The sequence below is a fragment of the Sarcophilus harrisii genome, chromosome 4 (genome assembly GCF_902635505.1).
Source record: "Sarcophilus harrisii chromosome 4, mSarHar1.11, whole genome shotgun sequence".
Classification (NCBI taxonomy): domain Eukaryota; kingdom Metazoa; phylum Chordata; class Mammalia; order Dasyuromorphia; family Dasyuridae; genus Sarcophilus; species Sarcophilus harrisii.
Window position 1 is genome coordinate 17,597,379 of NC_045429.1, and position 25,593 is coordinate 17,622,971.

Here is a 25,593-nt window from a genome sequence, read left to right on the forward strand (position 1 = left end):
ATGGCTTATTCACCAAGTTGTTCTTAAAACAGTATTGCTGTTATTGTAAACATTGTTCTATTGATTCTGCTCGTTTCAGTCTTCTTTATTTCATTCAAGTTTTTCTATGTTTTTCTAAGGTCAACATTATCCTTTCTTATAGAATAGTACTATCCCGCTTCAATCATATATCACAACTTGTTTAGCCATTCTCCAATGGATGACCATCCCTGCGATTTCCAGTTCTTTGTCATCACACAGAAAGCTGCTATAAATATTTTAGATCATATAAGTTCTTCTTCTTTTCCCCCAATCATCTTTGGAAATAGATCTAGTGGTGATATTGCTATGTCAAAGGGTATTAAACAGTTTAAAAACTCTTTGGCTGTGGTTCCAGACTGCTCTCCAAAATGGTTGCATCAGTTTACAATTTTATCAATAATGAATTACTCTCCTGATTTTTCCATATTCCCTCCACTTTCCCCTTTATCTGACTGGTTTAGGGTGGGAGAGTAGTGTCTGAGACTGACTTGCAAAGGCCATTTTCTAAAGTAATTAATTACTCATGAGCCTCCAATTGTGTTCTTCCTTCCTTATCTGTTAGTTTTAATTAGTCAGAAAGACAGATCTTAGATACAGCATTTCCTAAAGTGCTGAATCAGAAGAGTTTGTACATACACCCCCTCAGAAATCCGAAGCACATTCTCCACTAGTACCCATGGCTCCTAGTTCTTTTGCTGGAACTTCTTTTCCCTCTTTATGGGATCTTCATAAAATCCCCCTTAGTTTAATATGGCTTTCAGCTGGGCTCTTTGTAGAGTCCTAAAGCTACCCTTCCTCAGTGTCTTTAGTTTGTCCTCTGTTACTGATGCAGACACTGCAGCCAGTTCCTGCTATTCCAAGGATGCTGCTATCATACCAATGAGAAGTCCAAATCTCCTCACCCTTAGAAAGTACAAAGCTCTTTTCTGGTCAAACTTGGGAAGGAAAGAGACTGGTGCCCTTTATCTCCTCCTTCCCAGATAATTCTCTCTTAGATATTTTAATGGAAATACTCTCTACTCCTAGAAGATGCCCAACTTATCTTAGGATTCAAATTGACTTGCTATTTTATACAAAACCCACATAACATGACTGAATATCCCTGCATAGTATTAATGTGCATCCTGTTGCAGAGTCGAAATGCCTTTGATGGGTTGATGGCAAAGAGATATTTTTACCTGATAAATCTATCAATGCTCTTTACATTAAGTAAGGTGTGTGTCTTGGGGGTGATTGATTATCTCAGTCAATGTCTACCCTTACATACATAACAGATATAATTGGGCTCTGGCTACAGCCCATGGGAAGAAGCAAGATTGGAGAGTTCTTTTGAAGGTTACACGTTCCATCTTTGGAACTGGTCTCCCTCCAATTACACACGTTTGTCCTTGTAGTCCTCCAGCCTAAGGGGCAGCATATGCTGGTACATGAAAGATTTTGCACATGAAGGTAGTGGGAGGATGCTATATTGAAAAGGATTGCCCAATGAAGTAGAGGCAGCCATCTAGTAAGGACATCATGAAAGGAGTGACTCCACCCACCAACGCTCTCTCTTTTTTGATTTTCCTGAACACACGGCTCAGAATTTTCTCTCTTCCTGGGTCTCTGTATGACAAGTAGGGGAAAGTAGACTCTTGCCAATTGGGCAGTGATCGTGACATCAAACATATGTATTCTCTAAGCCTGTAACTAAGATCTCTAGCTGCCTCTTCCACTTTGTGTTGTATTTTCCCCAAGAAAAGTGATGCTGAATCATGGACATTTTAAATGTTTATAGTAGTCCTTTTTGTAGTGGCAGAAAACTGGAAACTGAATGAGTTGGGGAATGGTTGAATAAGTTATAGTATGTGAATGTTATGCAATATTTTTGTTCTGTAAGAAATGACCAGCAGGAAGATTTCAGAAAGGCCTGGAGAGATTTACCTCACCTGAGGCTGAGTGAAATGAGCAGAACCAGGAGATCATTGTACACAGCAACAAGATTATGCAAGGATCAATTCTGATGGATGTGGTTCTTTTCAACAAGAAGGGGATTCAGGCAGTCCCAATGATATTGTGATGGAGAGAGTCAACTGCATCCAGAGAGAGATGTGGAGGCTGAGTGTGGATCACAACATAATATTTTCACTTTTTTTTGCTGTTGTTTGCTTCATTTTGTTTTCTTTCTCATTTTTTCATTTGATCTGATTTTTATGTGCTTCATGAAAATTAGACAAGTATATAAGAATTGCACATGTTTAACATATATTGGATTACTTGTCATCTAGAAGAGAGGGTAGGAGGAAAGAAGGGAGAAAAAAAGTGTAACACAAAGTTTTGAAGGGCTGAATGTTGACAAGGATCTACGCATGTGTTTTGAAAATTAAAAGCCTTATGAAAAAAGATGGACATTTTAAGTCACCCTGAAAGTTTCTATATCCCTTAGCGAGTAACAGTTGCACTATGTGAGGTGCCCCCTAAAGCTGCTATATCAGTAGCTCCCTAAAGTTGTTACAACCAGATACCAAGATTATTATTATCATTATTATTACTATTATTCATTATAATAACTATCAGTTATATAGCACTTTAAGATTTATAAAGCACTGTATTGACCTCATTTGATTTTCACAAGTGATTGGATGTAGAATAATTTCAGAGGGAAGGCTGCAGCAGTGGGAGCAAGGGGTTGGGATTTCAGGCAGAAATTAGAATTAGAGCTGACACTTTAAGAAAAACCACAGGTAGAGGTAAAAAAAAATCATAACCTTCTAGGCATTTGATACACATCAATGCAAAAAAAAAAAAAAAAAAAAAAAACAGGCAAGTTAAATACAAGCTCATTTTGGTCAGGAAAGTCTTCTGTCGGAGGTGTTTCCTCTTTCTCTGCCCCATTCATCTTCCCTTTCAGTGGCCAGTGGCTTATCTACCTGTCTATCTTTATTGCTCTGTCCATCTCTGCTTCTCTGTTGTTCCTCTCTAACCTCATCTTCCCACTCTCTTCCTTCTTCCCTCTCCCTCTCCTCCTCTCTCCTTCTCTCTCTCTCTCTCTCTCTCTCTCTCTCTCTCTCTCTCTCTCTCTCTCTCTCTCTTTTCCTCTCTCTCTCTCTCTCTTTCTCTGTCTCTGTCTCTCTCTCCCTCTCCCTCCTTCCCGCTCTGTGTGTGTGTGTCTCTCTCTCATTTGTCTCTGTCTCTGTGGCTTTGTCATTGTTTTTCCCTGCATGTCTCTTCCCCTTGATCCTCCCATTTTCCTCTTCTTTTTCCTCCCTCCTTTTCTCTTTTTTTTCTTTCCCCCTCCTCTTCATCTTTTCTCAGTCTGTCTGTCTCACATCCTCTCTTCCTCTCTGTCACACGCACAATAAGCTGTGACAAGTTACAAAACTAGTTGTTTTAAATGAGATGGAGAACAGTGGTGAATCTTTATTCAGCCTTTGAATCGGGGCCAAATATATCTTAGGCTGTAGCTAAATATATGGCCTATTTAGCTATCTGGATGAAAATAACTGCTTGAATTGTCCTAAGAGAAGCTGGGAGAGCCTCCAGAGTGACCTAAGGAAGTGAATCTAGATGACGCTTCTCAGGATTTCTACAAAACATATGGAAGAGTCAGCCAATAAGTCAGTCAGACATGTTTATTAAGCACCTACAATGTGCCAAGCATTGTGTGAAGCACTGAAGATAACAAAGCAAGGTCTCTGTCCTTGAGAATCCCACAATCTAATGAACAGGGAGTCAATCAGAAGTCCATAATTCTAGAGTATGTGCTGTTTCCACAGCAGCCCTGGCTAAACACAAACTTCCAGACTACACGCCGCAGAATCATTAGTTAACCAACTAGTCTTGCTGGCTTTTGCTTAGTGAGTTGTCAGCTCTTTTAATGGAATTGACTAAGAGTTCATTGATCCAGTGCATGTAGAATATGCTTCGATTTTTTGTTTGTTTTTTTAATGTGGATATTCTATTCAAACTGAATAAGGAAGAGTAGTGGATTTAAGTCAATTTTAATCCCTACTCATTTCATGACCTTGAACAAGCTCTCTGGGCCCTGGTTACTTCATTTGTTAAAGGAGAAGACGGTAAAAGAAAAAGAAGCTTCATATGTTATGTAGCGTGCTGGATTAAGAGATGTGCGTGCCAGTCCCACTTCTGCCATTTACTAGCAGAGTGAATTTAGTTAACTCTTCTAAATCTCTGTTTCTTCATCTGTAAAATGGGACCAATAGTATATTATAAATGCCTATAATGCCTGATCTTTCGATATCCAAAGATATCTATGTAAGATGCAAGTTTTTAAGCCCTATATAAAAGTATCTGTTATTAGAAGATTTCAGAGATCCCTTTTCAAGCTCTCGTAAGTGCACTTTTACTTTATTTTGCCCAGAAATAATTCCTGCATGTCACATAGCAGCTACCACTTCCAAACCACATCCTCTTTCTAGCTCCGAATAAGTGTTAAATTCCCCCATTAGAATGTAAGTACCTGAATGGCAGAGACTGCTTTAATGGTGAAACATTTCAATTTTCAGTGTTTAGCATAGAAATGGCACACAATAAGTGATCAATAAAAGCTTATCTTGAAATCCTTGATTCCTCTTTAGTTTGCTTACACTACAAGGTTTTTGATGGCCCATAGTCTGGTAATAACACTTATAATTGTGTACAAGAAAATCCCACAGCTGGATAATCCTGCTAAAATGAGGCTGTTGTTGAGAATCAGTCTTGTTTATAGATAGACACCTGGCTTAGGTATTACAAATGGGAATTTTTTTTTTTTGAAGAAACAGAAGGGGATGCAAAAGGAACTCAGAACCAACAGATTTAAAAAGAAAGAAAAAGAAAAACATGGAAATTTGAAGCAATGTATTAAGAGTATGAATGTTGGGGCATGTTAGTGACATGGAAATGACAAAACAAAGATGATTAATAGGGAATGGAATCCCAAGAGAAGTAAGAATATGGTAAAGATGAATGGTATTTTCAGGTTTTGAAAGAAATGGAAGGGGCCATTGCTAAGTCACTCAGTGATAGCTTAAGAATCATGTAAAATGGGAGGGGTCATTACCGGACTAGAGATGGACAAATGTCATGTTTCTCCAGAAAAAGAGGAAGAGAATAGAATCTGCAAACTATGGGTCAGTGAACTTGACTTTGATTCCTGGAGATGGGGGGGGGGGGGGAAGAGAGGAATAGCATTAGAGAGAATGAATAAGCAAAAACACAAGAAATCCCCAAACCTGATTTTAACTAAGAGTTTCTGTCCCTATCCAACCCCAAATTCTAATTTAAGTATTTATGACTAAAAATTACTTATTTGTTTTACTTCTTTGCATTAGTCAAGGATGTGAATCAAGTCAAAGTTTGTTCAAAGATGGTAAGAAAAAGAGAGTAAGAAGAAATGGCTGTCAGCTGGCTAATGAAATCCTGAAAAGTCGGCCAGGAATGGACCCTTCAAAGGATCGCTTTGATGGAAATAGATGACCGGCTTCCCCTGTTGGTCATATCAAAGAGCCTCTGTGACCTAATGCAAAATAGAAGAGGAAAATCAAAAGATCAAGAATGACTGCAAGATTCAGAAGAGTGCTTTGGGACAAGTCCTTGTCCCAAGTCCCTCAGCCAGGATAGGTGAGAGGGAGAACTTAAACTCAACTCTTACTTACCTGGAAGCCTATTTCCTTTCCATTATGTCACATCGCCCCTGACAGATGTTACAGTCATTTGACAGATGAGGAACCTGAGGCTCATGCAGGCTAATTGAATTTCCCAAGTTTACACAGACAGTAAGTGGCGGTCATAATTTTTACTCAGGGCTCTTTCTGCTATACAACTGCAAAAAAAATTCTAGTTGGAAAACAGATTTGGAGAGTGATTCCATGATGCAAGTTGCTGATCCACAAATTCTTAAAGATGTTCACAAAGAGCTTAAAGTTTGCTTTTGGGGGGAAAAACACATAAAGACTCTCAGACATTCCTTGAAATCTGGAATCACAGGATCTCATTATTGCAAAGACCTCAACAACCAACTAGCTCAAACCATTTACAAACAGAAATCCCTACCACACAATATCTAACTAGCTCTTGTTTGGAGCCCTCCTGGAATGGGGTTCTTGCTATTTTCTGCTGCTACCACCCATTTCACTTTTAGATAGCCTTCACCACTGAGAATTTTTTTTCTTTTATTGTTGTGAAGCCATTAAATCTTGTTCAATTTTCCATGACCCCATGGACCATATCACATCAGTTCTTTCTATTTCTTGCTACCTCCCAAAGTCTATCCAAACTCCTATTTATTGTTTCTGTAACATTGTCTCTCCATCTCTTCCTCTGGTTCCCTTTTCCTATTGCCTTCAAATTTTTTCCCAACACCAGGGCCTTTTCAAATGAGTCCCTTCTTCTCATTTTTTGGCCAAAATAGATAAGCTTCAGCTTCAGTACTGGAACTTCCAGTGAATAACCTGAATTAATTGATTGATTTGATCTCCTTGTGGTCCAAGGGACTTTCAAAAATCTTCTCTAGCACCAAAATTCAGCAAGCATTTATCCTATGGTACCCATCTTTTCTTATACTCTAACTCTCACAGTCGTACATTGTTACTGAAAAAAATCATAGGCTGAACTTTACAGACCTTTATCAACAAGATAAAGTCTCTGCTTTTTAGTATGCTGTCCATATTTGCCATGGCTTTTCTTCCAACGATCGAGCATCTTTTATTTTTATGGTTGCAGTCATTGAATGCAGTGACCTTTGTGTTCAAGAATGTAAAATCTGATACCCCTTTCATTTCTTCTCCTTCTATTTGCCAGGAAGTAATAGGACTAATTGCCAAGGTCATAGTTTTTTTTTTTTTAAATGTTAAGTTTCAAGTCAGCTTAAAGTCAGCCTTCATCAAGAGCCTTAATGCTTTTTTCACTTTCTGCCATTAGAGTGGTATAGTCTACAAATCTGATATTGTTGTTATTTCCCCCAGAAGCTTAAGTTCTGACATCCAGTTTGCCATTTCACATGATATATTCTGCATATAAGCTAAATAACAGAAACAATATACAGCCTTGTCATTCTCCTTTTCTAATCTTAAGACAATCAGTTGTTCCATGTTCAGTTCTAATTCTTGCTTCTTGGTCTGCATACAGGTGCCTCAGGAGACAAGTAAGATGTCCTGGTCCAACTCCCATCTCCCTGAGGATTTCCCACATTTTGGTGTGATTGACACAATTTCAAGCTAAATATGCTTCTTTACGACTTCCTTCCATTACTCCTGGAGATAAGACACTAGAAGCTGGGGGGAGTGGATCTGAAGAGTCTCCTGCAGAGATGACAGAAGCTAAACCTTGAAGGAAACTCAAGATTCTAGGATATGGAGCTGAAAAAAGAGTATATTCTTAGCTTATAGGACAGTCTATGCAAAGACCGAAAGTTGGGAAATATGCCGGGAAAAAGAATAGCAAGAAGACCAATTTGTGTGTAATACAGAATTGTGAAGAACAACAATGCTCAACAATAATAGTGGTAATAATAATAAAAATAGTTTATATAAAGTATTTTGAGGCATGCAGAGTGCTTCACAAGGTAATAGCATTTGATCTTCACAACAGTTCTGTGAAGAAGGTGCCATTATTATCCCCAATTAGCAGATTTGGAAATAAAGGCAAACAGAAATTCAACAATTTATCCAGAGGTACAGAAATAGTCTCTGAAGCAAAATTCGAAGGCAGGCCTTCCCAACTCTTAAGTTCACATAAAATCCCTTTCATCATATTCTAATTCGGCATGGACTTGAGGCCCTTTCGTATTCTATTGGCCTTCCTTTGGACAGTCCATGACGTATGAGTGTCGTTACTATAACATGGCACCCAGAACTGAATCCTATGTCTTGAACATGGAGTGTTGTCCAACAGGGCAGAATAGGATAGGAACCCTCCTTATTTCTAAGAACTGGAAATTTCAATGTAGCCCAAGAACACTGTAATCTTTGTTGGTTGTTGTTCCTTTGGAATTTGTAGTCCACTAACAATCCCAGATCTTTTCCTTTTTCTTTTTTCTCCAAAACAAAAGACTGTCTCACCATGTTTACCCTTTCTGTAAATTTGATTTCTTGAACCTTAATGCCTGGGCTGAACAGCTTATAAATCCAAAAATGTAAGAGTCTGATCTACTTATACATTGTCACATTCTATAGCCAATCATTCCATTTCGATGGCTGGAACACAGTTCAAAACAAATTTTCTCCTTAACAATTAAACCCTGGACGGTTTCTAAGAGTCCAGCCCCTAGGGAGCAATTTGAACACTATGTCTTATCCAACTGACGCAATTCCACTTTTAAGGGACAATTAGAAATTTCCTTGAAAGACTTTCCAAACTTTCTTCATAATATCACAAGGAAATGCCTTTTAAAAAATCTTGTTTGAGTGTTGTTTTCTTGGGATCCTATAAGAAGGACAATACCCAAATATCACTGAATTACCTTCTTATCAAATTTGGAAGGCTCTCTTTTTAGAGCTTACTTCCTGACCCTTTGCAAATTGACACAAAGTCATTAGGGAAACCACAGAAAACAATGAGTAAATGTCCCAAGTTGGGAACTGGAACTGAGTCTATCAAATTCAGTTGGAATTGAAATGTTTTCTGGTAATATTTTTTCCTAACTTAAGTCATTAAATATCACACACATACCCCAATCAGAGATTTTCACCTGAAAAAAAAAATATATATATATATATTCTTACAGGCAATGCAAATTATGTTTTAATCTTTAAGGAAACCCTTAAGTAATGCACGGACTATAATGAATAATTGAAATAAAGAGTCCATAATATACACAAGATTAAGTGCCTAGTACAAGGGATATAAATGCAGAAGTGACACAGTTCCTGAAATCAAAGAGTTTACATTCTCTGGGGAGAGGGTAAAATACCACACTAATACAAGTGAGTCAAGAAAAATACATTGACATACAAACAGGAAATTTTCATTTAGGAGATGTAGGTAGCAAGAACACTAAGAACTGGAAGCTATCCACAAAAACTTCATCTAGGGGAGAATTTATGGAAGCATTCTAAAAGGCAGAAGTGAGAAAGGAGAACTTTCCAATTATAGCAGACAATCCATACAAAGGCTTAGAGGAATAAAGGACAAAGAATAGATCAGAACCATGGCTGAAAGAAAGACAGAAAAAATATCCAAAACAGAGAATAACAATGTTAAAACAGGACTAGGGGAGAGGCAACACTCAGGTAGTATTTCTGAAAACCTTTCCACGTTTTCTTAGTTTTCAGAACTTTTCCTTGAAATTACCTAGCATATACTCACGTACCTGTGTGCATGTTATAGCCCTTCCCTGTTAGATAGAACATAAGATTCTTGAGGAAACTGATGATTTCTCATTATGTATTTGTGTTCATAAAACTTAGCAAAGTGATTGGATTTGATTGAATTCAGCGGGAGTCTGAGACCTATTTACAGATGCAAAAGCCATATTTCTAGAGTTAATCTGTAAAAGATTCTAGATTTGTAAGGGAGAGTCTTATTCTTTTAAATAAGTTTTCTCTTAAGGAAAAGCTTAAGAATAAGTTTTCTTTTTTTAACAATAGACAATGTTAGAAACTTTATATATAAATCCAAGGGTAAAGCAAAGGCAACTTCCTTCCCTATCACAAGCTGACATGATTCTGGAATGCTATAGGTAGCAAGAATACAAGAGAAAGAATTTTTAAAAAATCCTGGCAAGGAGGAGATAAAATTACTCCTTTTATTAAATGACATGATGATTTACTTGGAAAAACCCAGAATTTCATCAATGAAATTAAATGAGATAATAAATACTCTATCCACTGTGCAACTTAGCTGTCTTCTATGATAGGAACTCTTTACTTTTTCAGATTTATCTTACTCTTCACAGACTCCAGGGACCATTAAAATAGACTAATATTGTTCTTTCCTTTTATCTATACATATATCATCTCCCCAAATTGAAATGGATTCCTATGTTTCCCAATCCACAGTCCTATTTAATATTTTACCATAAAATAGTTTGGGGGCCAAAAGATGGCACAGCAAATAGAATATTGGACATGGAATCAGGAGGACCCCAGTGCAAATCCAGTCTCAGATACTAACCAGCTAGGTCACTCTGGGAAAGTTACTTAATCTCCAATCACCATTTCCTCATCTGTCAAATGGGGATAAACACAATGTCTACTCTACATGATTGTTGTGAAGACCTAAAGAAATACTATTTGTAATGTATTTGACAAACCTTAAAGTGCTTTATAATTGTTGTTATATGCTTTCAGATCACTTTCTGATCTGACAGTTTTGTTTTACATCATTTTATTTTCTCAGCTCTTTTCAATGTTAACATTTTATGTTCCATGCTCTGTCATTCCATGTTTTGGAATCTTGGCCAGCTTTGGAGTTTTATTAGACTCTCATTCTTCCCTACAATTCATGTAGGGATTGAGGGGAAGGGAAAAGAGAATGAAAGCCCTTGCAAAAAGGAGCTCCCCGCCCATGATAGGTAGTATTCAGTGTCTCTTGTAACTCAGCACACAAATGAATATTTGACTATACTGTTCTCATAAACTTTCCTAGAAAAACCTGAAAATTTGTTTACAGAGTGCTTGAAGATTTTGTTGCTATTGCTGCTGCTGTGTTCCTGTTGCTGCTATTGTTATGTTGTTGTTGTTGTTGTTGTTTTCCAACAAGAGATTTTCTTTGGATAGTCTGAGCTTTACAAAAAATGACCTACGTATTTAGCCGATGGGCAAGAAGTTCAAATGGCTGGAGCCAGACTGGAGGTCTGTCCCAAGCTCCTGTCCAAACAAGCGACTCTTTCATTTGTTTAAGATTGCTAATGGTTTCCAGGGAGATTAATTTGTCTTTATTTTCCTATTGAAGAGTGAGTGACTCCAATGACAATCAGAAACACACTGTAGAAGAAACCATCAAAGATAACATAAAACTTAATTATCGGAGGGACTTTTACAGAGGCAATAACTTGGAAAATAAAGAGAAATGTTAGAGATCATCTAATACATCACTACCAATTTACAGATAAGCAAACTAAGTACCAGAAAAGGGAATAGTCCAAGACCAAACATGTACCACTCCATTTGGGGCACTCTATAATTATGGCAACCCTCAACTTGGACAAGTCACCTAAAACAGTTAAGTGGAAATTTCCTCATCTATTAGATGAGAAGATGGACATAATGATAACTGATTTGCCTACCTTACAAGGCTGTTGCAAAATGTTGAATTAATTTGGAAAACCTTAAAAGACTATGTTAAAACGAATGAATGAATAAACAAACATTCACTAATAGCTATCATATATGGAGCACCTTAATGTCTGGAAACCATTTCGCCCAGGTTTTATCATTTGATTTATTGAGTGCAAAGTAAGTAATATATTATTTTTAAAAGATTGATTAAACAATTACTATCTGCCAAACACTGAAATAAATCTGGGGCTACACACCTACAAATGGAGCAAGATCTGTGTCCTCAGAAGCTTCTATTCTAATAAGGTGAGACAATAATAATGAGAGTAATGGGCAAGGAGGTGTATTTTAGTTTAGAAAGTTAAAAGAATAATAATTGGTTTCATAAAATAATATATTGACATAGCCTTCCCAGTAGTAATGGCAGTAGATGAGGGTTCTAGAGATGAAATTGGAGGCAGGATGATGGTAAAAAAGTTGACCTTAAAGCCAGAATGATCTTAGTTCATAATATAACCTTTGAAATACTGGCTTGGTGATCCCAAGAACTTTCATTTACCTCTCAGTGCCACATGTAAATCTCTAAGACTATGAATCATTCTTTGAAAAGAAGTATTTTTAATAAAGAAAAAATTTATTTTCTCTGTTTTTCAACTCATTCGGTTGGGTTTTTTAAAGGTAGAAGAACCATGACTAGTTGAAAGTGGATCGCCGGGAGATGGCTGAAGTATCTTGGATACATCCACCCCAGCACAAGGATGGCAGGAGGGAACATCACTGAGTCTCCTAGATAGGGATCCCTCCCTTGCAGGAATCTAGTTCAATTCAGATCAAAAAGCAATTATTAATCATGTAAGATAAGTGAGGCTTATGGTATAATGGAGCCAAGGAAGCTGGCTACTTGGATAATAAGTCGTTGAGTCACTTTGGACACTGTGTGACATTTCACCTCTCTGAGACTCACTTTGAAATCACTGAATTGTTTAGTGTCACAGGCAACTTTCTAAGACCCTGAATTGTAGAACAATATGAAATGGCATTGGGGAAGGGAGTTTCCTCATCAGAAGATCCTCTTACACCATGGAGATCCTTCTTTATCATTGAAATCACAAGACTAATCCCCACCCACCCACCCCCAAAAAATGTTCAAAGCCCTGTGGATAAAAAGATAAAAATAAAACAATACCTGATCTCCAGAACGTATATTCCCCTGGGAGGGACATATAACAAATGCAGAGAGAAGGAAGAAATGCAGCGGGAAAGAGGCTCTGTATTCTGTACCTTTGAAGACCTTGATTATTTTTTCCTTTTTTACTTAAGCTTTTTATTTTCAAAACATGCATAGATAATTTTAACATTTATCTTTGCAAAACTTTGTGTTCCATTTTTTTTTCCTTCCGTGAGGACCTTGAGATAAGGGGTTTCCCCCCATCATGACAGTACCCTGGACAAAGCCACATTTACCCCATTCTAGTTATGTTATCATGGGCCATCCACCGCAGTGGTTTTCTAGAAGCAGTCATCAGGAATCCCCAATAATGCTTTTAGGATTTTTGATTTCATAGTGTGGGGTGGAGGACACATTTTTATTGACCTAGCTATAAATAATTATACAATAAGATGAAAGACCTTTGAGACCTGTAGTGCTTTAAAAAATTCTCTTTAGACCAACCTAAAAATGATTCTTTCCAAACTTAACTAGAATAAAAACTTGAAATTCTTTCCCCCTCTTTACATTTACCTCACAGAAACTTTAAGGACTTCCTTTTAGGAACATTTCAAGCAATTGACTTCTTTATGTTGTTGTTGTTTGCCTTTATTCTCCAAGAAGACATGACATCAGGCTGGTGATCAGGCAAGTGACTCAGATTGAAGTGAGGAAGGACTGGGCAAGGTCACCAGCTTCATTTTCTCCAAAGCCATCTGGTTCCAGAGGCAAGATGTAGATCAGGACAATTGGAGATGGCCTTGGATGCAGTGGAAGACCACTGTTTTAAGCCAAGATCTTTAAAAAGGTCTCAGTTTGATTGAGCCAACAACACTCATCAGTAATTAAGCTTAGCAAGAATGTAAAGAATGGCCTCTTTTATCTAGTCAATAAAATAATCTAAGGGCAAAAGACTTTCAGGGTTTCTGACCAAAACAACAAGAAGAAGCAATCAACTTCTCCATGGAGACTTCCTTTCCCCTTTTTCTGTCCCTCTTTCCTTCTTTTTTCCTCCTTCCTCCACTCCCTCCCTCCCTTCCTTCTTCCCTTTCCTTTTCTCTTCTCTCTGTCTGTGCACAGTATTCTTTTTTTTTCAATTGTTAAATATTTTATTTTCAAAACATATATATATATATATATATATAGTTTTCAACATTCACTCTTACAAAACCTTAGATTCCATTTTTTTTTCCTCTCTCCCCTGTACCACCTCCCCTAGATGGCAAGTAACTGAATATATGTTAAATGTGTGCAATTACTCTATACATATTTCCACATATATCCTGCTGAACAAAAAAAAAAAAAATCAGATGAAAAAGAAATAAAAGAGAAAGAAAACAAAATGCAAGCAAACAACAAAACGAGTGAAAAACCTATGCTCTGATCCATACTCAGTCCCTCCTCTCTGGATGCAGATGACTCTCTCCATCACAAGACCATTGGAACTGGCTTGAATCACCTCATTGTTGAAAAGAGGCAATTACATCAGAATTGATCATCATCGAGATACAATGTTCTCTTGCTTCTGCTCATTTCACTCAGCATCAGTTCCTGTAAGTCTCTCCAGCTCTCTCTGAAATCATCCTGCTGATCGTTTCTTATTGAACAATAATATTCCATATAACATTCATAGACCTTAACTTATTCAGCCATTCTCCACTTGATGAGCATTCACTCAGTTCTGTTTCTTGCCCCTACAGAAAGCGCTGCCACAAACATCACCCACAAACTGGGTAAGTCCTTGGAGCTTCTGCAGCTTAGCTGACCCTGAGAGCCCTCTTCCTGTTGTCAAAGCTTGGAACATAATAAGAAAACTAGAGCTTAAAGGAGCCTCCGAGGTGAGTCAGAGCCTTCATTTTGCAGATAAGAGAACTGAAGCCCAGAGATGCTAAGAGATTTGGGATCATACATTTAGAGCAGGAAGGCACCCCAGATGCCATTCTCTCTCATTTAACAGAGAAGGAAGTTGTAGCCTGGGGAAGCTAAGTGATGTTCTTATCAAAATAACCCAGAATCTCTCCAGAGTCATCCTCTTACTGCTTCCTTAGAACCATAATCTGGAGTAATCTTAATGAGGCATCAGGGTAAGACTAAGTAATTAGGACCCAACAACATTACCCCTATTTCCTACAGCCTCCTGAGCTCCTGAAGCTGCCCTTCTTTCCTCTTCTAGATTCTAATTAATTATAATTTGATTCTGTATTCCAAGACCCTGATATATATAAGGAGGTCAACAGCTGATTATCTGTCTCTGAAAGTGTGTGTGTGTGTGTGTGTGTGTGTGTGTGTGTGTGTGTGTTTAAGGTTCCATAGGGTTAAATCAGTTAGAAATTTTCTCCTTGCAGTGTCCCTTCATCGTCGTTGAGACAGATCATAGATCAGTGTAGCTTCAAATGCATTACAACATTAGTCATCAATTAGGTTTCAACCAGCCTGATAATAAATCATTGTCCCAGCCTGATGCTGCTTTTCATTTTTGTAAAAATCCTCTATTTTCCTCTTTTTTGTTGAACTTGCCTCCTGTATGTCAACCTTCTTTGTCTCCAAACGCACCATCTCCTGAAGGGAGGATAGAAAAAAAGATGTATTTCACCTGCTGGCCAAGCCAGAGATGGATTTTAATTACTTTCCCCAGTCTGACAGACAGTTTTTATGTAATAGTCCAGACACTTACGCACTGTCTTTTCCCTTTCTGCAAGCAGGGTGTGTGTGTGTGTGTGTGTGTGTGTGTGTGTGCGCTTGTAAAAACTCCTTCCCATTCATTTCATAACTCAATGGTCCTCTGGGAAGCTGCTTTCTGCTTAGACATCATGGAGGCACATCAGTAAGGGCTAGAGTCATTGATGTTTCTTTCCAATAACTTTCCTTTTTAATCTCCTATATTCAATTTTTATTACATTGTGAACTCTAAAAGGCTGATCTTTGCTGAATGAGGTCTCACTTAAATTAAGACTAGCATTGTAATACTTTCTCTCCACAGTATCCAAGAGCCCGGTGACCTTGCCACTATCATCAATATCCTGCTGCCTGGACAAATTACTTTCTTAGGGATGAGACTAGACATTGCAAGCTTTAAAGACCCCCACATTGTCCGGATGCAGGACAGTCCTCCCCAAAGGACCAGAAAGACCTGCCATCATGGAAAGCTGCCATCTGATTACTTTCCAACATGATACCATCTTGACTGCTGTCCAACATGGCGCCATCTTGGCTGACTTCCAATAATTTAAATGGCAGTTCTCTCTCTAAGCAGAGAAACCAGGTTCTCTGACTAATGTTAAGTGCTTTTTTGTGCCCAACCCCCCCCCCCCACTGGAGAATCAGGAGAAAGATGTTGTGGATAGCACCCCTATCTTGGAATTAGGAAAGAGTGAGGCTCAAATCTAGCCTCTGAAACATAACCTGGGTGACTATGAGTAAGTTACATACTCTCACCTAGTCTGAACTTCTTCCTCAGCAAAATGAGAGAATTGAATGAAATGAGTTCTGAGGTCCTTTTTAGTTTCAATTCAATAGAGTCCTTGCTCTATAAGTAACAGACAGTTGCCTCCCCCAGTTTAATAATAATGTCAAATATATTGATATAAAATTTACAGAGCAATTTGCAAATAACTCAATGAGGCACATGGTACTAAGTAACATTTTCACCATTTTATTGGTGGAGATGTGGACTGAGCTAGTTAAGCAGCAAGACCTGAGTTCAAGTTGCACTTTTAACATAGGAATATCTGACTGAATAAGTCTCTCAGGTTCTTGGTGCCCCAGGGAACAATCTGAAACCATAAATTGCTGAGAAGGTGCTTTTTGGCATTGGTAGAAAGACTCACTCACATCATTTTGCTCTACATGTAGTTTCCAGCTGAGGATACTGTTCTGAGAGAGGTGAGATTTGTCCATGTGACTAAACACATTTAGTCAGAATATAGGATATAAAGCCAGGCTAGCTTCCATTTCAAGATCATTTTAAGGTTTCTGAAATGTTTTACAAATACAATCTCATTTGATACTTAACATCAGTCTTGGGAGTCAGGAAGACCAGAGTTCAAATTTAGCCTACCAGTCAGATTTTATAGATAGGGAAATTGAAGTTCAGGGGTTAGGCCACTTTCCTAGATATTCTTTGTTAGTGAATATATGACATTTGAATCACATCTTTCCGACTTCCTGTATTGCTCTACTTCAATGAAGCAGCATTTATTTTTATTTATTTTTTCAATAAAACTTTTTATTTTCAAAATATATGCAAAGATAATTTTCAACATTCACCCTTGCAAAATCTTGTGCTCCAAAATTTTTCCCTCCTTCCCCCGCCCCCTTCCCTAGATAGTAAATAAGCCAATAAATGTTAAACATGTGCTATCCTCCTATATGTATTTCTGCATTTAGCATGCTGCACAAGAAAAATCAGATCAAAAAGGGAAAAAGGAGAAAGAAAAAAAAGCAAGCAAACAACAACATAAAAAAAGGTGAAAATACTACATTGTGATCCACATTCAGTTCTCATGGTTCTCCTCCTGGATGCAGAGGGCTCTCTCCTTCACAAGTCTATTGGAACTGGATCACCGCACTGTTGAAAAGAACCATGGCCATCAGAGATGATCATCATATAATCTGGGTGTTGCCCTGTACAATGTTCTCTCAGTTCTTCTCAATTCACTCAGCACCAAAGGCTTTTTTGAAATCATTCAGTAGCATTTATTTTTAGAAAATAGTTTGGGGGGCAGCTAGGTGGTGCGGTGGATAGAGCATCAGCCCTGAATTCAGGAAGACCCAAATTTAAATCTGACCTCAGATACTTAACACTTCTAGCTGTGTGACACCTGGACAAGTCACTTAACCCCAAATGCCTCAGAAAAAAAAATACAAGAAAATGGTTTTGGAAATATTTTGGATGTTGACATGCCCTACATTTCTTCCATATCCTTTCCCCTCTTCCTTCACAGAAGCCTATCCCAATAATTGCTTTTAAAAGAAAAAGGGAAACTAAAGTTAAATCAACAAAACTAATCAAAACAGCAACAAAAATCTGATGATATAGTTGGACTGCTCCCCCTACCTCTATAAAAGAGTGTGGGAAGATAAATTCTCAGCACTCTTCTTTGGGGTCATGCTTTCAAGCAGCATTTATTAGGCACTTATCATATGCCTTGTAATGTTGAAGGCACAGATGGAAATACGAAGATCAAAATATGCTCCATCCAGTCATTTGAACCTAGTGTTCCCTCACCCCCAGTTCAGGCTGCCCCTCTCTTGCTTCTTTCCTCTCATTTTCTTCCTTCACAGCCTTTCCTACTCCTGACAGAGGCTCTGATCCAGCAGCCTTCTGGGAGCTCCTCCTGCACAAGGCCAGTGGCTTTCCGAACACGAGCCCAGCCCCGGAGCGTCCCAGACCCCTTCATGCTCACAAGGAGTAGCAAAGTCCGAGGCAGGTTTGGGACGGAGCAGAGAATGAGACAACCCTGTCCTGAGCCAGTTGCCCCACCCCTGAGTCTGGGTAGGGCACAAGTGTAGGGAGGGTCGGGCTCTGCAGCTGGAGGGCTGTGTCCATTAGGGCCTGGGCCCCGGCCAGATGAGCACACTCCAGTATTGATCAAGGGACTCATATTGGATGACCTCAACAACCTGAGGTCACCAGACATGGGGCTCTTATAACAGATGGGTGGGACCCAGCTTTTCCTTAATGTCAGACCTGCCTGGAGAAAAACTGGAGGACCTTACATTAAGGGCCTCTTCCTCCTGGTGCTGCTGGACCTTCCAAAGCCCCACCTCCATAGCAGCTATGGGTCAGTTAACTCATGTTCCGGCACTCTCCCCCAAGGTTATTTTCCATCTTCTCTGTACAGATCTTACACATGTCTGAGCACATCAAAAAAAAAAAAAAAAAAAAAAAAAAGACAAACAAACAAAAAAAAGAAACTCATTTTAGAGATACGAATCCCTCCTGCCCTGGGTGGATAATGGTAGATGGGAGTGAAGATCAACAGCTGAATTTTTATTTTGTTTCTATTTTATCTTCCATGGAGAATGATTTTCAGACTCAGAGAATGAGGTAATAACTCACTGGGAATTAAAAACCAAGATTAATTAGGAGACGAGAAAGGAGTAAAGTCCAAATATCCCAGTGGATTTAAATTGTGTCTTTAGATGGAAGGCACAAATCTTTTCTACTCAGGACCATTCTACATCCTTGAATTAGTAGGCCTTCCTTAAAGCTCCATTCACCAGGCTTAGCATCCCTGGTTCTTCCAGCAGTGCCCTTTGAATGTATAGTGTGCCTGAGGGGAGGGAGGATTGTTTATTGGGGGAAGAGAATAAACATTTGATAAGCACTTACTGTGTGCCAGGCAATGTGCATAGCACTTTATAACTGTTATCTCCTTTGGTCCTTAAAACAACACTGGGAGACAGGAGCCATCACCCCCATTTTATAGATAAGGAAGCTGGAGTAGACAACAGTTTAGTGTTTTAACCAAGGTCATAGATCTAGGAAGAACCAATGGCTGTAGTTGGATAGATATCTTCCCAACTCCAAGACGGATGCTTGGACCACTGTGGCACCTGCTACGTCATTGGGAAGGGGGATGTTCAATGTGAGAGCTCCCCTAGATCCTGTACTGAAAGTACAAGGCACAGTTTTTGTCTGGAGGCATGGGAAGGGGGACACTCCGACGGCATGCGGGTGCACTCAGCAGCACCTCAAGGAGGGAAAAGACAGAAAAGTCCAGGATGATCTGCTGGCCAATCTCGGAAAGGCAGACACAAGGTAGAGGAGCTCTGTCTTCTGTCAGTCAATAAATGCTTAGAAAGTGTCTGCTCTGTACCGGGCCCTGGACGAAGCACCGAGAATTCAAAGGAAAGCCCCCCAATAAAAAGATCCAAGTTCCTGCCTCTAGGAACTTATATTTTGATGGAGGTGACAATGTGCAAACAACTACATACACGCAAGATAGATACAAGGTAAAGGCCAGTCAACAAATCAGTTGTCTCTCTGTCTCTGTCTCTCCCTCCTCCCTCCTTTCTCTCTCTGTCTCTCTGTGTGTGTGTCTGTGTTTCTCTCAGTCTTTATCTGTCTTTATCTCTCCTTCTCTCTGTCTCTTCTCTCTCTGTTTTTCTCTCTATCTCTTTCTCTGTCTCTGTGTGTCTCTCTCTATCTCTGTCTCTCTTTCTGTGTGTATATCTTTATCTCTGTCTCTGTCTCTTTCTGATTATGTGCATGTCTCTCTCTCTTCATTCCCCCCCAGTCTAGTATAGAACAATTTATTTTTATGACAGCTAGCATTTTCATAAGACTCAGAGGTTTGCAAAGTATTTTATATATCTTTTTATGTGAAATCATGCAAAAAATATTTCTATCTTTACCATGCTTTAAAAAAAAACATGCAAGAAAAGTAAGAAAATCCTTCTTCAATTAGTACTCAGAGTTCAACAACTCCCTTTCTGAAGCTGAATAGCATTTTTATCATGAATTCTTTGGAATTATCTTGGATCACTGGATTGATCAGAGGGGCCAAGTCTTTCGCAATTGATTATCAATACAACATTGATGTTACTGAGAACAATGATTCTTCACTTCCTCTCACTTCACTTTGCATCAGTCCATATAGATAGGTAATTCCATGTTTTTCCTGAAAGCACCCCCCTCATCATGTCTAATAATTAATACAAGAGCATAATCCTAGAGCAGTAGGGATTTTGGATTATGTGACTTGTATGATTTTAGGATTTAGCCTTCTAACTGGAGAAGGGAGACTTTCTGGCTAGTGTCAGCTTAGAAGGTTGTCTTGTAAATAGTTTCAAATTTGGTAGTTGCTGCATATTGGTTCTCATGTTTGCATGTGTACAGAGATGAAATTTCTCTAGAGAGAGAGGGATTTCTGATAGGCACATAGATTAAATATATATATATATATAACAATTTAAATAATATATAATGATAATAAAAATAAAAATAATAAAATATATAATACAAAGATTAAATAGGTAGAGAGACAGAGAAAGGGAAGATGTGTGTATTATGTGTGTGCATACACACACACACACACACACACTCCTGGAACTGACTGTTATAATCTCCTAATTTGTAGAGATTTTTGCTTTCAATTCCTGAAAATGCAGGAAAAAGCTAAAAGCTCTACTGACTTCCCAAAGGGGAAAGAAAAGGAAGAAAGGAGGTGATGGGGGACTGCTGTCTCCATTCTCTTCCTGAAAAAAAAATATTGGAGCAGCCTACTGAAGGAAAATATATTAAAAATGCATAAAGTCTAACTGTGATGTTACAGCTAGGAAGGACTCAACATTGACTATAAGCTTAGAACCTATAACTAGATGGAGCATTGGAACTTAAAATGTCAGAAATAAAAAAAACCCTTAAGACATAGACTGTTGGAACATAGAATGTAGAATATTAGAGTTGGAAAGGGCTTCAGGGCGGAGAATGTCAGAACACAAATACACAATATATAGCTAGAAGATGCTTTAGAACACAGAATATTAGAGCTAGAAGAATGACAATATAGAATATTTAAGTACATCAAAACTGCATCACACTTTAGATCATGGCACAGTGCAAACAATGTCAAAACTGGGACTTCAAAATATAGTGTCTTAGATTATTGAACATAATGGACAAACTAGTGGTTTTGGAGTTTGGGGATCTAGATTCAAATCTTCCCTGTGATAATTACTACCTAAGTGACATTGGTTAAGTCAATTCATTTCTGCAAGCTTCAGTTTCCTGATATGTAAAGTGAAAGGGGTGATTGGACTAGATGGCCTCTGAAATTCCTTCTTATGCATATAAATCCTGCAAGGGAATTTAGGCTATAGATTATTAGAAAATAACATTTAAAAATAGGCAATACCTTAGGAGCATGTATAGACCGACAATATTTGATCCTTTTCGGAATTGCATATAGTAATTTTCAATTAGTGTTAGGTAAGCTCTGCTAGGAGAACGGGAACAATATCTAAGAGTAAATTAATGATGTATAATGGGAACAACAAAAATCAGAGATCTTTGACACAAAACTCATCTGTGTTCTTTACGGCCTAAAGGTCTTTGCCTCAAGTCACTAAATGTCATAGTCCTCAATTTCCTTATTTGTAAAATGAGGGCACTGAATTAGAAAATCTTTAAGTACTAGTTAATTCTAAATTCTATCACTGTGAGAATATAAAATATATTGCTTCTAGAAAAGAGCTCATAATGATGTTTTGGGGAGCTGAAAGAGTCACTGGAGGGCCAATGTTAGAAAATGCAAATGACTTAGAGATCGACTTGTCCAACCCCTGGCAAAACTGAGGTCACTAGAAAGGAAATGACAAGTGTAAGGTCACACAAATAGGTAACTAGTGGAAGGTGAAGACTAGAATTGCATCTCCCAACTCGCATCCCAATCTAAACTGTCTAAACTGAGATGACAAAAGTGGACTTGGAAACAAATTGGATCCAACACACTCAGTTCCCAGATGCCTTCCTTGTTTAAGAACAATGGCCTAGAGATGGTGGGGGTGGAGGGTAGTGAGCCTTAGAAGCCTTAAGCCCCCAAGGAAGCTTTCAACACTAGCAAATTATACATGCTTTCGAAAATGAATAAAATATGGTCCCCTTCCAGCTGCTGCCTCTTGCCATGTTTGGAAGAATGCCAAGTCCTCTTTTACCAGCGTGGAGAAACCAGGAGGCAGACAACACTGAACAAAGGCAAGGCAAGGGGGGGGGGGGAACCCTGGCTAAATATTTTATGGACTGGACATTAAATAATGCACATATTCAGAGTGACAATGTGCATGGTTTATAGACTAGGGCTCCTTTTAAGCCAGAAATTAATATGTGTGTTTGAAGAAACGAGAGTCCTAAACCTGTCTGCCGAGTCAGGAGTCGGGTTCGGAGAAACTCAGGAGGTGAATGGCAATGGAAGTCCTTGGGCCTTGAGGTTTCTAAAGCTCTTTAGATAGGCAGCAGTTATGAGCTCCATTATTTCAGCCTTACTAGCAAGTCAGATCCCTTGAATGGCTCCGGGGGGCCCCTTGAGAAGTTTGATTGATTCCCGTTCCTGCTTGTTTGACTCAACCCTCCATTTTAGTTTGTCCTTCCCAATATAAATTACCATTCATAGAATTTTTTTTTATCATTGATTGTGTGATTAGTAGCCCATTATTGTTTAACTAATCAACATCAACTCACTTGAAAAGATGGCTGTTTACTGAGAAGATAAAGCAAGAACATAAATATAAAATGTGCCTTCTCCCTTCATCTTGGGGTCTGTAACTTACTTTCTTTGTTCTTGAATAGGGCACTCTTTTTTTTTATTAATTTCTTTTTTTCCCTTTTTTTATTTAATAGCCTTTTATTTACAGTTTATATGTATGGGTAACTTTACAGCATTAACAATTGCCAAACCTCTTGTTCCAATTTTTCACCTCTTACCCCCCACCCCCCTCCCCTAGATGGCAGGATGACCAGTAGATGTTAAATATATTAAAATATAAATTAGATACACAATAAGTATACATGACCAAACTGTTATTTTGCTGTACAAAAAGATTCAGACTCTGAAATATTGTACAATTAGCTTGTGAAGGAAATCAAAAATGCAGGTGGGCATAAATATAGGGATTGGGAATTCAACGTAATGGATTGGCGTAAGAACACCAGAGTTCTTTCTCTGGGCGTAGCTGGTTCAGTTCATTACTGCTCCACTGGAAATGATTTGGTTGATCTCGTTGCTGAGGATGGCCAGGTCCATCAGAACTGGTCATCATATAGTATTGTTGTTGAAGTATATAATGATCTCCTGGTCCTGCTCATTTCACTCAGCATCAGTTCGTGTAAGTCTCTCCAGGCCTTTCTGAAATCATCCTGTTGGTCATTTCTTACAGAACAGTAATATTCCATAATATTCATATTCCACAATTTATTCAGCCATTCTCCAACTGATGGGCATCCATTCAGTTTCCAGTTTCTAGCCATTACAAAAAGGGCTGCCACAAACATTTGTGGACTTACAGGTCCCTTTCCCTTCTTTATGATCTCTTTGGGATATAAGCCCAGTAGTAACACTGCTGGATCAAAGGGTATGCACAGTTTGGTAACTTTTTGAGCATAGTTCCAAATTACTCTACAGAATGGGTGGATTTGTTCACAACTCCACCAACAATGCATCAATGTCCCAGTTTTCCCTCATCCCCTCCAACAATCATCATTATTTTTTCCTGTCATCTTAGCCAATCTGACAGGTGTGTAGTGTATCTTAGAGTTGTCTTAATTTGCATTTCTCTGATTAATAATGACTTGGAACATCTTTTCATATGACTAGAAATAGTTTCAATTTCTTCATCTGAGAATTGTCTGTTCATATCCTTTGACCATTTTTCAATTGGAGAATGGCTTGATTTTTTATAAATTAGAGTTAATTCTCTATATATTTTGGAAATGAGGCCTTTATCAGAACCTTTGACTGTAAAAATATTTTCCCAGTTTATTGCTTCCCTTCTAATCTTGTCTGCATTAGTTTTGTTTGTACAAAAACTTTTCAGTTTGGTATAGTCGAAATTTTTTATTTTGTGATCAGTAATGATCTCTAGTTCTTCTTTGGTCATAAAGTCCTTCCCCTTCCACAGGTCTGAGAGGTAAACTATCCTGTGTTCCTCTAATTTATTAATAATTTCATTCTTTATGCCTAGGTCATGAACGCATTTTGACCTTATCTTGGTGTACGGTGTTAAGTGTGGATCAATGCCTAGTTTCTGCCATATTATTTTCTAATTTTCCCAGCAATTTTTATCAAACAGTAAGTTCTTATCCCAAAAGCTGGGGTTTTTGGGTTTGTCAAAGACTAGGTTGCTATAGTTGTTGACTGTTTTGTCCCTTGAACCTAACCTATTCCACTAATCAACTAATCTATTCCTTAGCCAATACCAAATGGTTTTGGTAACTGCTGCTCTATAATATAATTTTAGATCTGGTACAGCTAAGCCACCTTCATTAGATTTTTTTTTTCATTAATTCGAATAGGGCACTCTTTAAGGGCCTCAGTTTCTTTGCCTGAATAATAAGGGGATTAGACTAACTGATGTCTAAGTTTGGGTTTGAAGAAGTTAAGAAAAAGCAAATAAGAAGCAAATAACTCAGATTTGTTAAGTTAGTAATATTTGAACTAAGACTTGAATTCCGATTTTTCTAATTCCCAGATAAAGGTTATTCCCACTGCACTATCCTACCTAATTAAGGATGATGTTTTCTCCCCATTTTGTCCCAACTTCCCAATGTCACCTCCTCACCAGGCCCTCTTGAATTTTCCATCTCTTCAACAACAGCCTTCTCACACTAGAGATGGTTCCAACCCTAAGGATCTCTCCTCTGATTGATGAATCACTGGCTCAAAGTACAGTTTCTTCAGGTGTCCATTATTCCTTGATCCAATCCAGAAACTCTACACTTTTTGACTTGCTTTCTTTTAACTCCCCTTCATCATTCTTACCTTCCAAGACCCAGTTATGTCTGATATTCCCCTACTTGAACATAAGAAAAGTTCTTGAACTTAGTAATCTTCCTTATATGCTCCCATTGGTATTCCCAGATCTTCATACAGTACCTGGCACATAGTGTTTTATTTATCTTGTGATTATCTATCTTTTACCTTTCCTTGATGACAATCAATTTAATTGAATAAATATTTCTTATTTATTGTTTTGCCAAAGATTGTGCTAAACAATAGGAATACAGAGACCAAATAAACGAGAGTAGCTACTGTATACCAGGCACTGTGCTAGATATTGAAAATACAGAGACAAAAAGTGAAAATTAAAACAGCCTTTACTTTCAAGAATCTTGCAGTATATTAGATAATTTGGAACTGAGCTTAGTAAAGAAAAAATCCAGAGGAGCCAGAAGGGCATTCCAGCCATGTGGGACCTCAGTCGTCTGACTAAGTGTCTAGGTAGGTAAAGATAAAAGGACACAGGTGAGAGATTAGTTTCCCTCTTTTAAAGGTGCCTTAATATGGAGAAAATCCTGCTGATTCCTTTTTCTTTGTATCCCTTTCTTCCACCACAATACCTAGCATAGTGTTAAGTACGTAAGAGATCTACTGATTCCTGACACATCAAGTCAGGAAACCTCAGAGACAGCAGACATCTCAAGAATCATCTATTTCAACTCCTTTCTGA